Source organism: Staurois parvus, unplaced genomic scaffold (genome assembly GCF_062004578.1).
Source record: "Staurois parvus isolate SC_StPar_1 unplaced genomic scaffold, SC_StPar_1.0 ptg000080l, whole genome shotgun sequence".
NCBI classification, from domain to species: domain Eukaryota; kingdom Metazoa; phylum Chordata; class Amphibia; order Anura; family Ranidae; genus Staurois; species Staurois parvus.
The window spans coordinates 10,119,978-10,133,247 of NW_028317876.1; the positions used below are offsets into that span (position 1 = coordinate 10,119,978).

A 13,270-nucleotide genomic window follows, 5' to 3' on the forward strand; every position below is an offset into this window, starting at 1 on the left:
GAAAGGGTTAAAGGACCTTGGCAGTAGTGTGTTACTGTACATTGTGGTGCAATGCAATACATATGCATTGGAGCTGTAATGTACCTTGGAGTGTCATTCAAATTGAAAGATAATGCAACCTGCTAACTTACTGTAGATAACATCTCTGTTCTAGTTTGAGAAATTTCTTATCACTTCCTTTATTAGTAGTGGAGTTCTGCCTTAAACTGAACTAAAACAGCTGGTAACATAGTAGCTTATTGTAAAACAGGTATTTCCTTTTACTTGGGTTTGCTGTGATTTACAAAGCCTGCTTACTTTAAGTTGTGATGTTTTGTCACCACCCCAAACTTGACACCTTTACTGATTCTTTCAAGTTACATGTTGTAAATTTATTAATGATGATATAGGCAACTAGGCATCATTATTATCAACTTTACTTATTTTTGAGACATGATTCACAGAACTGTGTTTTTTTTAATTAAATTACCAAGGCGGGGGTTACAAAGCTACAGTATATAGCCATACTGCTAAAATGGATAGCTATAAATTCACAAGACACATGGAAAAACATTCATTTAAAACAAAAATAGAAAAAAAAATATGTATTATAAAATATATAGTGCTTTTTACTACAGTGCCATAAGAAATCTAAATGTAGATACCACCAATGACTGAATTGTATCTGTACTCAGCTGTGAATTATAGCAAATAATTTTCAATTTTAGGTTATCCTAAATCATAACAACTTGTTGCATTATTGAACCAATTTCTACTGAGCTGATCTGCGTGAGCATTTCATTTGCCAGCAAGATCTTCTCAGAAATAATAGCAATATCTTTGTGATTTGCAAGAAATAGACCAGAGGATTGGAGAAAGATTATACAATTGGCTAAAGCTCCAGAATGCATGAATCATAGAAGCTTTTTCATAATGATTTTCTCTTATCTGTGATATTAGAGTTCATTTACTGCTGCAATCATTGTCGATAAATATATAGGAGACTACAATTTGGTGGGTTGGACCAAATGTCTCTAATTTCACTTGGGATTACTGACATCACTGCTGCAAAGTACAATTGTAAAAGAAAGAACAAATGGAACAGTAATTGCTTTCATCATCCACAAACATGAGGAAAGTGGGTGCCTTTACCCAAATCTCTGGTCTTTAATGACATATTGAAAGCCTCACAGTTTTGAACCCTTTAGGGGAAACAAAACCTCAAATGTAGTATTCCGTATCTATGTGAGGTTTCCATGATGGCACTCAGTAGCATTAACTTTGAAGATCTTATATGACCCCCTGTACTGGTTAAAGAGAACACAGTCATTTTTTTGCTAAAATGGCAAAGAAAGCCATACATTTTAGATGGCATTATAATAGTAAAGCCTAAGTTTAGTCAGCATTCTAAGAACAAAAATCAGCACAAAGGACATTACTTACAGTCAGCTGGATCCATCTCTTGTGCTGCTGTTTCCCTTATCAGCTGAAATCCTCCTCCATTGATTCCCCCCTACCCCTGCAACCATAATCTTCCATCGTGGCAGATAGAGCCAACAAAACATGGTTAATAGAGTCAGCGGGGCTGTAACAGGCACTCATCAAGAGTGCTCAATTATGCCTGCCCTATCCACCCTCTTCTCCATTCATAGAAGCTGTACTATAGCTTCAATGAATGAAAGGTCCACCCCTTCCATCCCTGAAAAGTCCACCCCTCAGTTCATAGATCGTGTTTTATTAATAGAAGTTATAGTACATCTTCTATGAATGGAGGAATTGAGAGGACAGGGTGGGCATAGCTGGCCACTGCTGATGAGGAGGCAGTAGAAGAGACAGCAGTACATGGGCCACATCCTACTGACTGTAAGTAATATCCCTTGTGCTGATATCTGATTTCTGACTAAACTTAGCAATACTCCTATTGTTAGAAATACAAGGAAAACAGCTGAACAACTGCACAATGTTCAAACTGCCTGACATGCTTTTCCCCAGTGCCCTAGTGCTGCAGTGCTGGTTATCTTTTGAAATCTTCAATGTACTACAAACAGCTTGTCTCATGAACCTATAGAAATGTGCAGCATTGGATAACTCACATCATATTTCTGTTAAAGCTGAACTCCAGATATGATCTTTATTGCATACTTTCACTGGTCCAGTTTGGACCAATGTAAGTATCCATATATCATACCTGAGGGGACACTGAGGAAGCTGACATTCACTGTAGTAGTCAGTGCTACTACAGTGATAGCCACAATCTCCTATGTCCTGTGCTGAGAGGCTGCCCCACTGCATGCTGAACACAGTGGGTTACTCGCTCAAAACTGTAGCCGTTTACAGAAAGTCTTGTATTTTTCTCAAAGATTCAAGATCAAGTGATTTCCATCTTAGCCAATCTGAGCGCTCATGTTCATCGCTTGTGTTCATGAAAAAAAAAGTTCTGTGAATGGTGACAGCGCTGAGCAAGCAAGCTTCAGTATTTAGAGTGCAGTGGGGGAACCACTTGGCACAGGACCTGGAAGATGCCTCACTGGCCACTGACATCTTTGGACAGTCTTCTTCTGGGTTCAAGCTTCAGGAATTTTGTTCATTCATCACGGCAGATGCCAAAATTGCTCATTAAGTTGTGCATGCATGTACAATGCGGACAGGCAGATAAGAAAATTTGATTCAGAAGAAACATAGTATTTCTCTTGTGCATGAAAAAGCACTGCCTGTTTTAGCTGCTGTAGGTTAGTTCCACTTTAATTGCAAGTGCATTTGTAAATACAGTCCCACTGCAAAGTCCCACAAATACCTGTTAATCCTGTCAATGACATCTACCTAATGCAGCTGTCTGCAATGGTGTTGCAAGGATGTTGCACTGTTCTAGAATTCAGAGCAAAGTTTCCACTTTCATGTAAGTTAGGCCTGCTTGCACTACAGGTAGATGAGAAGATATTGCAAGGGACCACCCCCATCTCTTTAATTCAACATTACAAAAAATAAATAAATAACAAAAAAGCTTACATATATTTTAAATGAACAAACACTAAAAATAAATAAATACAAAAATAAAGGAAATGCATGAGTTAATAAAAATAATAATCGTTAACAAATGTATTACTTTATTCTGTGATTTATTCCTTGTACAAAGGCACTGTAATGTTCCTGGTAGAAATAATTTTGTTTTTAATTTGTGTTACAAATATGACCGCAAATGTAAGGTTTACATACAAATGACAAAAAAAAAAAAGGAAAGAGTTTTTGCATCTGTGTTTTTTTGTTTTATTTTTCTTGTCGCTAGGCACATTTAAAATGCATCAAAAATACATAAAAAATGCAACAAAAACGCACTACATGCTTTTCTGCAGCAATTCCATTGAAGTCTATAGATAAAAAAATGCTACTTTTTTGCGTTCAAAAAAGTCTCTGACCCTTTACAAAAAACACACCAGGTGAAAACACGGAGATGTGAACATGTCCCATAGGAAATCGTGTTAAATGGACTGTACTGCGTTTCTGCAAAACGCTGTGGAAAATGCTTAGGTGTGAACCTAGGGTATGTGTTAATAAGGGGCTGCATTTTTTATTTACTTTTTTTTTTGTTTATTACTTTATATACAAATGAATGTACGAGTATACATTTATTTGCACAGAAACGTATGAATGAGATGTAAAATAGTAGCCTTTATTCATAAATGAATGCAGAGCAGGACTCAAGCTTCGCCAGCTTAGTCCTGGTGTGGTCTGCAGTACTGTCCCTAGCAGCATGGTGCTCAAGGTGGGTGCCACTTTGCCTTGGCCTGGCCCTTTTTCCCCAGAAGTCCTGCCCAGGGTACTCCAAGTTAGCAGCGTCTGAGAGGGGCAGCATGCAAAATATAAAGGAAGGAGGATTTGACTCAGTCTGGAAAGGAATAGAAAGCATTTTGTTCACCTTATGAGGTGCATATGATATAGTAGCTGGATTTGGTACTTGTCTAGTCCATTATACAGGAGCCTTCAGTTCAGTTGACTTTATACGAAGTGCCCAGAAGATAAAAAAATGACTACTATTAAATTATAATAAATACAATAATTATCATCATCCTGTTAAGATGTATTAGTGTCATATATCTCAGGTTTCAACTCCGACAATTATGTAACCTGGCTTTGATATTATTGTCACAACTAACACAGTAAATTCAGAATGGTTTAATTTCCAAAGGGAATCTTGTCAATCCGCACTTCATGCTTAATTACTCTTTTTTGGAAGCCAATATATCATTTTTAGATGTAGGAATTAACTTTCCAAGCAGGTCAGTGAGTCCTTTGTGCTGCTTGTGATCAATGCCTGAAGGCTCGCCGGTGAACTGTACAGTGTAGGAGTGAGGACTTCGGCTCTGAACAGGCTCACACAGGGCAATAAGGTAAGATGAGAGTGTTTGGAAAGATACCAAATTGGTAATGTAAGATGAAAGCATCTGCATGTAAGGATTACAGTGTGTTATATGGTTCCCAGCAGAGCCGGGCTTTGATTAGAAACACATATTTTTCCATAAATTAGCTTTTGTTTTGAGTTTCCTGCTGTGTGTATGTGCTGTTTGTTGGAGCGTATTGGTCTATTTGGGGCTTTAGTATGTCCATCTGTATCTGTCATACCTTGATAAAGTGTAGGCCGCTGTAATCAGGCGTGCTAGCTCATTGGGTTATCTGGAGAATTCCTCCATTTTTTAAACACGCAGCTGCCCATGAAGGCAACAGAGGCATGTGTGTGCAGTTTTAAATTGATTCAAAATAAACATCTCACATTACATTATGAAGGTAGGGAAATGCCAACGCAGCAGAGAGTGCAATTTTCATCTATAAAATAAATATACAGAAAAAAACAAGGAATATACTAAAGCAATGCATTGTTTTTTGTTTGTTTTTTTTACATGGGGAACAATGCTATTTGTAATAAGTAAGGTAGCCAGGTGGTCAGTACTCTTGTGTTGTAGCACTTGGGTTCACTTCTCAGACTGGACTTTATGCATCTAGGTGTGTTCTACCTGTGTTTTTCTTTGTTTGCTCTCCAGAAGATAGTCTGGGTTAAGCACAAACCAGAGGAGGTTCCAGGCATTGACCAAAGGGGGTGCATTAACGCCACGCATTTCCAAGCATGAAAAAACCTATTTGCACCTCCTTTTCCTGATAAGTTCCTCCTTGCTGTCCCTGTATTGTGTGTGGTACAGAAGGCTGCATGCGCCCTTTAGACATTGAAAGAAAGTGTAGAAACTGTTGACCACTTATGGGAGTGAGGAATGACAGTTTTTACATGACCCAGTGTATGCCTAATGATGACAAGTTTACAAAAAGTGGAGCAGTAGCTCTTTTTTACACTTTAAACAATGGACACTTCTAAATTCACATTTTCAAACTGGGGACAGTCCTAAGAAATTAGGATAGGGCTGATAACTATCTACACACATAGCAGAGGATGTAATTTCTGTCCCAAAACAGTAATTTACATGTGTAGTGCTAGGAGCCACTGGTAGTATTGGGTTATCTGCTCTTTCCCTGGTCCTAGGCAAAACCTCACTACTTTTGACAACACCAGAATACCTTGGCTGGGACTTCACAGCAATCACACAAGAAAGGCACACTATGACCATGGTAAAGTACAAAGATTGTATCAGCAAAACTAGATTGGTAGGGCAATACAGCAGTTCAATTATTTAAAGATGGCACACAAAGAGACAATGCAATACCAAAACAGTGCAATTAACTTGAGTACCCTTAAAGTGATCCTAAATATGAACTGCAGTAACATGAGAATAAACAATTGCTCTTTGACTGGGAAACCACGCCCCAAGTGACTTCATATGGCAACCAAAAAAAACGGCTACCTCACTTGAGGGCTCTCAGTCAGGAGACTAGGTTTAAGCCTGAAAGTCTGTTAAATCTCCTATACACCAGTGCTGCTACCAGGCCAACCCTTGGTATATGCTTCTGTCAGGTTAGTTGGGGCCCTTTAATGGCTCGAAACACAGTGGGATGTTACTTTAAAATATAAAGTCAGTGGGGCAGTTCACTTGTGAGAAGTGAGATCAATGGGGAAGTTCCATAAAGAAAGGTTGGGCTTAGTCAGTAGGAATGCCCCTTTAAGTTGCCTAAGCAAAGGTTAAAGCCATGGAAGCAAGGAGTATGAAATGCTGGAGAAGAAAGGGTAATCCAGTTCAGCATTCTGGGTTCTGTGGCAACTTTACTGTAGAAAGCGGCAGCTTACAGTACTAGATGGCAGAGTTCTATTTAACTCTTGTTAGGGACAGTGTCAGCAATTGACTACAGCCTGCGTAAGCTTGCTAAGTGAACAAGAACTAACTGTAATATATAACAATGGAATGTGGGTTGGCAAACCTCTCACCCAGTCCTTATGCAGCAGTCCGAGAAGACTGAGAGTCATCATGCAGTGGGGGGCCCCCTTAAATGGCAATGCATCTGCAGCAGTCAGGGTTCATGAGCTCCACTCAGCAGCTCCAGGTGCTGAAGAATCTTCCCAGAGCGGTTCCCTTGACTCAGCACAGCAGTATGCTCCTTGGTTCTCCAGCAACCCTGCTGAATGCAGCTTGGCCTGGCTTAGTCTAGACAGCACAGCTCAGAACAGTTACACACACTCCTCCCAGTTGGCACATCTTTCCCAAACTGCCATGCTTCTTTCCTGGCTTTTTCTTTTATATTGTCCCTCTCGCTGGCTAGGGTTTGTGGGCCTTGTAGTTGACATTTCAGCTTTATGGTCTAGAAAGCCCTTCTTCCATTCTACATCTCCCAGAATGCTTGTATTAGGGCTAAGGTGAGGCAAACTGCTGATTGCTGCCATCTTGTGGGAAAATAGAGTTCTGCATCCTCAGTAACAATGCCCAGTGTTACACATGCCCTACTAAAGAGTGGCTGGCATTAGGAGCTCTTTAACATCACTAGTCTTTCTTGGGCTAATAGACTAAAAATAGGACCAGTCTCCAAAATGACTGCCACAATATTTTTATTTTACAAAGCTACAGTAAATTTATGCAGACCTGAACATTCAGGCATTGCACAGAAAAAAAGACACAAACATTCAGCAAGAAAACACGGTCAAAGAACATTCAAAAGTGAATCTGTTATGCTACTGCCATTGGGATACATTTTCTTCAGTGAATACACTGTGAACACAACCCAATCAGTCTAAATCTAATTGATAGTCATGGTAGATACCTGTTTAGTAAACATTAATGTGTGGAAACATGCCAAACACACAGACAAATGCTGACCTGTTAGCAGGTGCGGTGTTCCCAAATGCATTACAGAATACAAAATAGACAGTTACCATGAAGACATATGTGATAGATTTCATTATATTCACTACTTGAAAAGTGCTTAACTTTGAGAGGAGCACAAACCTCAAAAGTCTACACTCTGTTGCTTTTTTAACCCCTGTCACTTTTTGTAGGTACCATTTGCAATATTCTTTGCTGCCCCCCCAAAAAAAACAGGAAGTGAGGGTAAATTTATCAAATTGAGAGGAAACTCTCCTCCAGACAGTTGTCAAGACAAGATTCCATAATGAATAATTGTTCCTATATTCCTGTTCTGGAAACAGATATACAAATTATGGTTGCCCTATATTGTCTGTCCTGTGGACAATGGTTACTAGAACAAACACAGAGGGTGGATGGCAATGACAACCTGACAGGATTAACATTTGCTTTAGATATACTTTACAAAAGCAGCTGGGTGTGCAAGTATGATTCAACCCCCTTAAGCAAAGAAGGCAGCTCCAAATATGGCTTCTATACAACAGAGCCCTACTTATCAGCCAGACATTTTCATATCCTTTTTTACTGCATATCTGAACACAGTGGTCACCAATGGCTTCAGATAAAAGTATTTTTAGAGTGGAGGATGTTAAACATCCGGTGCATCAACAGGAGATTTGCATCTCGCTTGCACACAAGCCACACTGTCCACTCCTCCTTTCCCCCGTCCATTCTTCCAGTGATGAATAACAGTATAAATTGTAAAACCAGCCAATAATCTAGGTGCTGGCGTATAACCCATTGCACTTAACTATTAGTTACCCAACAGATTTTAACAGCTTCCATTCCCCCCTATAGCAGAAATACTGCTGCAGGACGATAGGGGTGCGCAAAATCACGTATATATGTACATGATTTTGCAGTTCCGGGTTGGAGGCATGCACGGGTTGCACGTGCGCCCTACCGACACTGCCATTAGTGGCCTCGGCTGTCAATCACGGGGTCCCGGAGATTGTCGAGTATTACCAACGGGGAGAGAACTGTATGCAAACCATACAGTTCTCTCCCCTGTCAGCTCCTGCAGACTGCTTTGTATGGCTCTGCATAGCAGAGCCATACAACGCAGTGTGCTTACAGTGCAAAGCACACACACAGCATAGTGTCCCACCTCACCCCCTCGGTCTCCGCCCGAATCACACACCTACTGAGCGACATATCATACTGGATGTCGCTCCACTTCCTTAAACTGAACCTCTCCAAAACCGAGTTTCTTGTCTTCCCCCCAGCCCGGACACCACCCCCCATTGACTTCTCCGTCACATCCAACAACGCCATCATCAAACCCGCCCCGCAGGCCAGAGTACTTGGTGTCATTCTGGACTCCAACCTATCCTTCCAGCCCCAAGTCCAATCTTTAACAAACTCGTGCAGACTCCACCTCTGCAACATCGCCAAAATCCACACGTTCCTAACCCCAGAAACCACTAAACAGCTCATCCACTCCCTCATCTTATCACAACTCGACTACTGCAACTCCCTCCTCACTGGCCTGTCTCGTCGTTGGCTATCCCCGCTTCAGTCGATCCTGAATACAGCTGCCAGACTCATTCACCTTTCCAACGGCTCCATTTCCATCACCCCCCTCTGCCAATCCCTCCACTGGCTTCCGATTGCGCAACGGATCAAATTCAAAATCCTAACACTGACGTACAAAGCTGTCCACCATACTGCCCCGAACTACATCACTGACCTAATATCCAAGTACCGCCCAGCACGCACACTCCGCTCCTCACAAGACCTCCTTCTCTCTAGTTCCCTGGTCTCCTCCTCCCATGCCCGCCACCAGGACTTCTCCAGGGTGTCACCCATCCTCTGGAACTCCCTGCCCCAACCGATCAGATTATCACCTACTCTCCTCTCCTTTAGGCGCACCCTGAAAACCCATCTCTTCAGGGAAGCCTACCCCACCCCCTGCTAACTTGCCGACCTCCTCCACTCTTCCTACCACTCCATCCCCCACAGCTATCTCCTCCTGTGCCACCATCCCCTCCCTCCTAGATTGTAAGCTCGAAAGAGCAGGGCCCTCGATCCCCTCATATTTTGCATTGTATTGGTATTGTTCTGTCACATGTTCTGTCCCCCTTTGTAATGTACAGCGCTGAGCGAACCATTGGCGCTTTATAAATACTGTATAATAATATTAATAGTGTGAAACAGCACACAGTTAACCTTTTGATTGTCCCAGATGTTAACCCCTTCCTGTCCAGTACCATTAGTACAGTATCAATGCTTTTTATTAGCACTGATCCCTGTATTGGTATCACTGGGGGTGTCAGTGAGACCAAGTCAGTTCCCCCCAGTGTCAGAATGCCTGCTATAGTCCCGCAGTCCTGCTATAAGTTGCTGATCACCGCCATTACTAGAAAAATTAAAAAAAAGAAATTCCAGTATATATTCTGACATTTGTAAATGCTATAACTTCCAAGTAAACCAATTAATTTACACGTATTGGGATTTTTTTTGTAGCAAAGACATGTGGCAGAATACAATTTATGATGAAATTAGATTTTTAAAAAATTTTTATTGGACAAGTTTAATAGCAAAAAGTCAAAAATATTGTTTTTTTTATCAATACTGTCAGCATTTTTTTGTTTATAACGCAAAAAAATTAAAAAAAAACACACAGGTGATCAAATACCACTGAAAGAAAGCTCTATTTGTGGGGAAAAAAGAATGTAAATTTCATTTGGGTGCAGTGTTGCATGACCGCGCAATTGTCAGTTAAAGTAATACAGCACCGTAAAGCAAACAATAGCCTGGTCAGCAAGGGGGGTAAATCCTCTGGAGGGCAAGTGGTTAAATAAACATTTTTGTTCTTTTTGTGGAACTCCAAGAAAAAAATGTTTATAGACTTTTACTTGATGCAAATAAGTTGCCAGTATTGTTTATATTAGGTCCAGTGGGCTGCTGGGTATGGTAAAATTCCCAGTTTTAATCATACCAGTGCACTGTGAGTGATAGGTCCAGCTATAGTACAGTGAAGAACAGTGTTGTTCATTCTCCCTTGTCCATTCATAAAACATCTTGCATTCTGTTCACAGAAAACAAGGCATTCTGTGAATGGACAAGTGGAGGTCCTGCCATTTACCTGCCTCTGCCTCCCATGGATGGACAAGGGGCAATAACAGGTAAATTACAGGACCTCCCAATGTCTTGTAGACATGGTATGAATGGACAAAGGGGGAAAGGAAAGCAGGAGTGAACTACACTATCCTTCACAGTACCGTAGCCAAAACTGTAATCCACAGCTCAAGAAGATTGCAGCTGACAGTTGTTTCTGGCATAATTAAAACTAGGATTTGTACTGCTACAAGAAAGCCATCCAGACCCAATATAAACAGCATGAGAGCAAAAGTCTAAAAACATTTTTTTTCTGGAGTTGCATTTAAAATCTCAGTGAAACCTTACTTAACTAAACACTTCAAAATTATTGCAGAAAAACAGTGCTTTGTACATGTCTTACTTTTGTGTTAAACTCTTGTTTTGCTTTTAAATTCTTCTCATGAGTAGCATTCTGAAACAGAGCTAAAACTCTCCAATCAGCAGGGAGCTTGACCTTCATCTGATTGGACAGCTCTATATCTGACTCAGTGGGGGCGTGTCAGACCATGCACATAAGTGAATTAAACACAAAATAGAAATAGGACATATTCACAACACAGTAAACTTTACTTAAAGCGGAACTTCACCCAAAGTAGAAGTTATGCTTGTCCACCTTTCCTTCTCCTCTATTACTTTTGGACACTCATATTTTTGGGGGGAACAGGTACCTAATTTTGACAGTTCACCCCCCCCCTTTGCCCGCAGCCTTCTGGGACATGTCACAGGTCCCAGAAGGCTGCAGAACCATTCACAAAGTGCAGCACCACCAGGAGTCACAACCGGCTTCCCTTGGCGCTAGGGACCCAAAGACCAGAAAAGAACCAACAGCACTGGATCCCTTGACAGGTAAGTGTCCTTTTATTAAAAGTCAGCAGCTACAGTATTAGAAGCCGCTGATTTAATTTTTTGAGGGGGACTGAACCTCCTCTTTAACTATACACTAATAAATGAAACTTCAGTTGCACTTTAAAATTACCTATATACAGTATGTTAAATATCATTCAAATCTTTCTGCTTATAAAATAAATGTATAATTGTCAAAAACATTGCACAAGACAATGGGATATGTTTGGAAGTTTTGGCAGAAAAAAATTGTGTAGATTTGTAGCTATTTGGAAAGAGAAGAGTTTGATCCTGCCATATTATTAAGGTTATTTTATCACAATGACAGTTCTTGTGTCTTCAGGAATTTTTTTTATCTGTCTCCTCCACTTGTCTCTGCAACAACATCTTTTGTGTCACAAGCGTTTGGGGACTGCCAGTAGAAAAACCATGCCATTGCTTCTGCAGCTACTCAACTGCATTGTGAGTCTGCAATCTATCCATCTGTTTTAGATTCTTTGTTAGTGTGTCAAAGAACAAACTCGTTAAAAATGTCTGCCAACGTTTTTTCGAAAGCAGATTTTCATCATGGTGTGCCAAATGTTTCTGATGGCAGAAATATAAAAAAGTGAGCATTTCAACAGTAAAATATTTCCCAATAAAAGTGCTTAACTACTTGAAACGCTTATGCTTTTTCTTATCAACTTAGGCGGTGAGATCTGCGACACTGAGTTTGAAATCCCTGATGCTTGTGGGGCCCTTTGTCAGATTCGCTGTCAGATAACCTTGCTAATTCATTACAAATGATAAGAAAAACCCCAGGTGTCGGTTCTGTACCTGTATAATTACTGCAGGCGCCACATGAAAAGAGTGATATAGAAGGTGCGGTAGTTATGTCACTCTTCACAGACATATACTGTGATTAAAACTGCAGAGAATACTTGCAGAGCCAACGAGACACAAGGAATATAACTGTCATAATTACCTGCATTTTTGGACGCAGACACATACTAAATGATTATGGGGCACCCTAATGCTTGATTGCCCTAATGTCAGCCCTGTGCAAACACCAGTTTATACTTTAATGGCTTGAAAAGACTGAACAATCATACGATTTTGTACTGTATTTTTTTTAGAATAGCTTTTATCTGTTAGACCTGTGAAAAAATATATTGTCCTGTATTGATGGAACGATGAAATGGAAATTCCACCTGGTTTTGCATCATTCAGAACTAAAAAATAAAATGCTATTTACATTTGCTGTTTTTCAGATTTATTTTCCAATAGATCAAGGCTTGGAATACAATATTTCAGCCTTCTAATTAGTATTACATTTGTATCTGATAAGACTCTTAACATTCTATTCTCTGTGGAAAAGATCACTGTCCTTTGCCAGTCCAAGGGATTTTCTTACTCTGTTACATAGGTACCTGGATGCCTACACTGACTCAGTGCAGCCCTTGTGGATGTGCTGTGAAGATACTATCAATTATTCTGAGAGAAACTTGATTGTAAAGAACAGTCTATTTCACAAAAGAAGCTTATTTTTCTTACATATCACATAACATTTTTGCTCAAAGCTCCCATTTATCTCTGATTTACAAGTGTTCAAATTTCCTTTTGGTTTCAACCATGCTTTGATATAGTATTGCCTCTTTTTCTGCACTGAAAAAAAAAAAACCTCAAAACGGGCAGATAGACAATTCATTGGGCCCCCGGGCAATAGGAGGTCATGGGGCCCACCCACACTCAAGCCACACCTACACAAAGATCCACCTACATATTGAACTGCCTACATTACATGCATTCATGGCAGCCATCCTCCACATATTGCATCCCAGCTGCACAGAAGGGCCCTCATGTTCAGGAATTAGCCAATGCCCAATTCTTGTCTGCAGCTTAGGCTCACAGAGATTCCCCTTGCCATCACTGGGAAGCCACCAAAGACATGACAGGTTCAAAGGCGGCGGCCATCTGATAACCTATCAGGTGCTCGTAGACTTCCCAGCCATGTCTCCAGGAATTTCTGTGAGCCTGATCATTTGGTTATTATAACTCAGCTGCATAGATGGTGCATT

General features: G+C 40.5%; 1 protein-coding gene across 14 annotated transcripts in view; it reads right to left on the reverse strand.

Annotated features, from left to right (window-relative positions):
• The window catches only part of TENM3 (teneurin transmembrane protein 3), a 1,391,898-nt gene that overhangs the window by 238,776 nt on the left and 1,139,852 nt on the right, over positions 1-13,270 (reverse strand). The gene's annotated exons all lie outside the window — the stretch shown is intronic.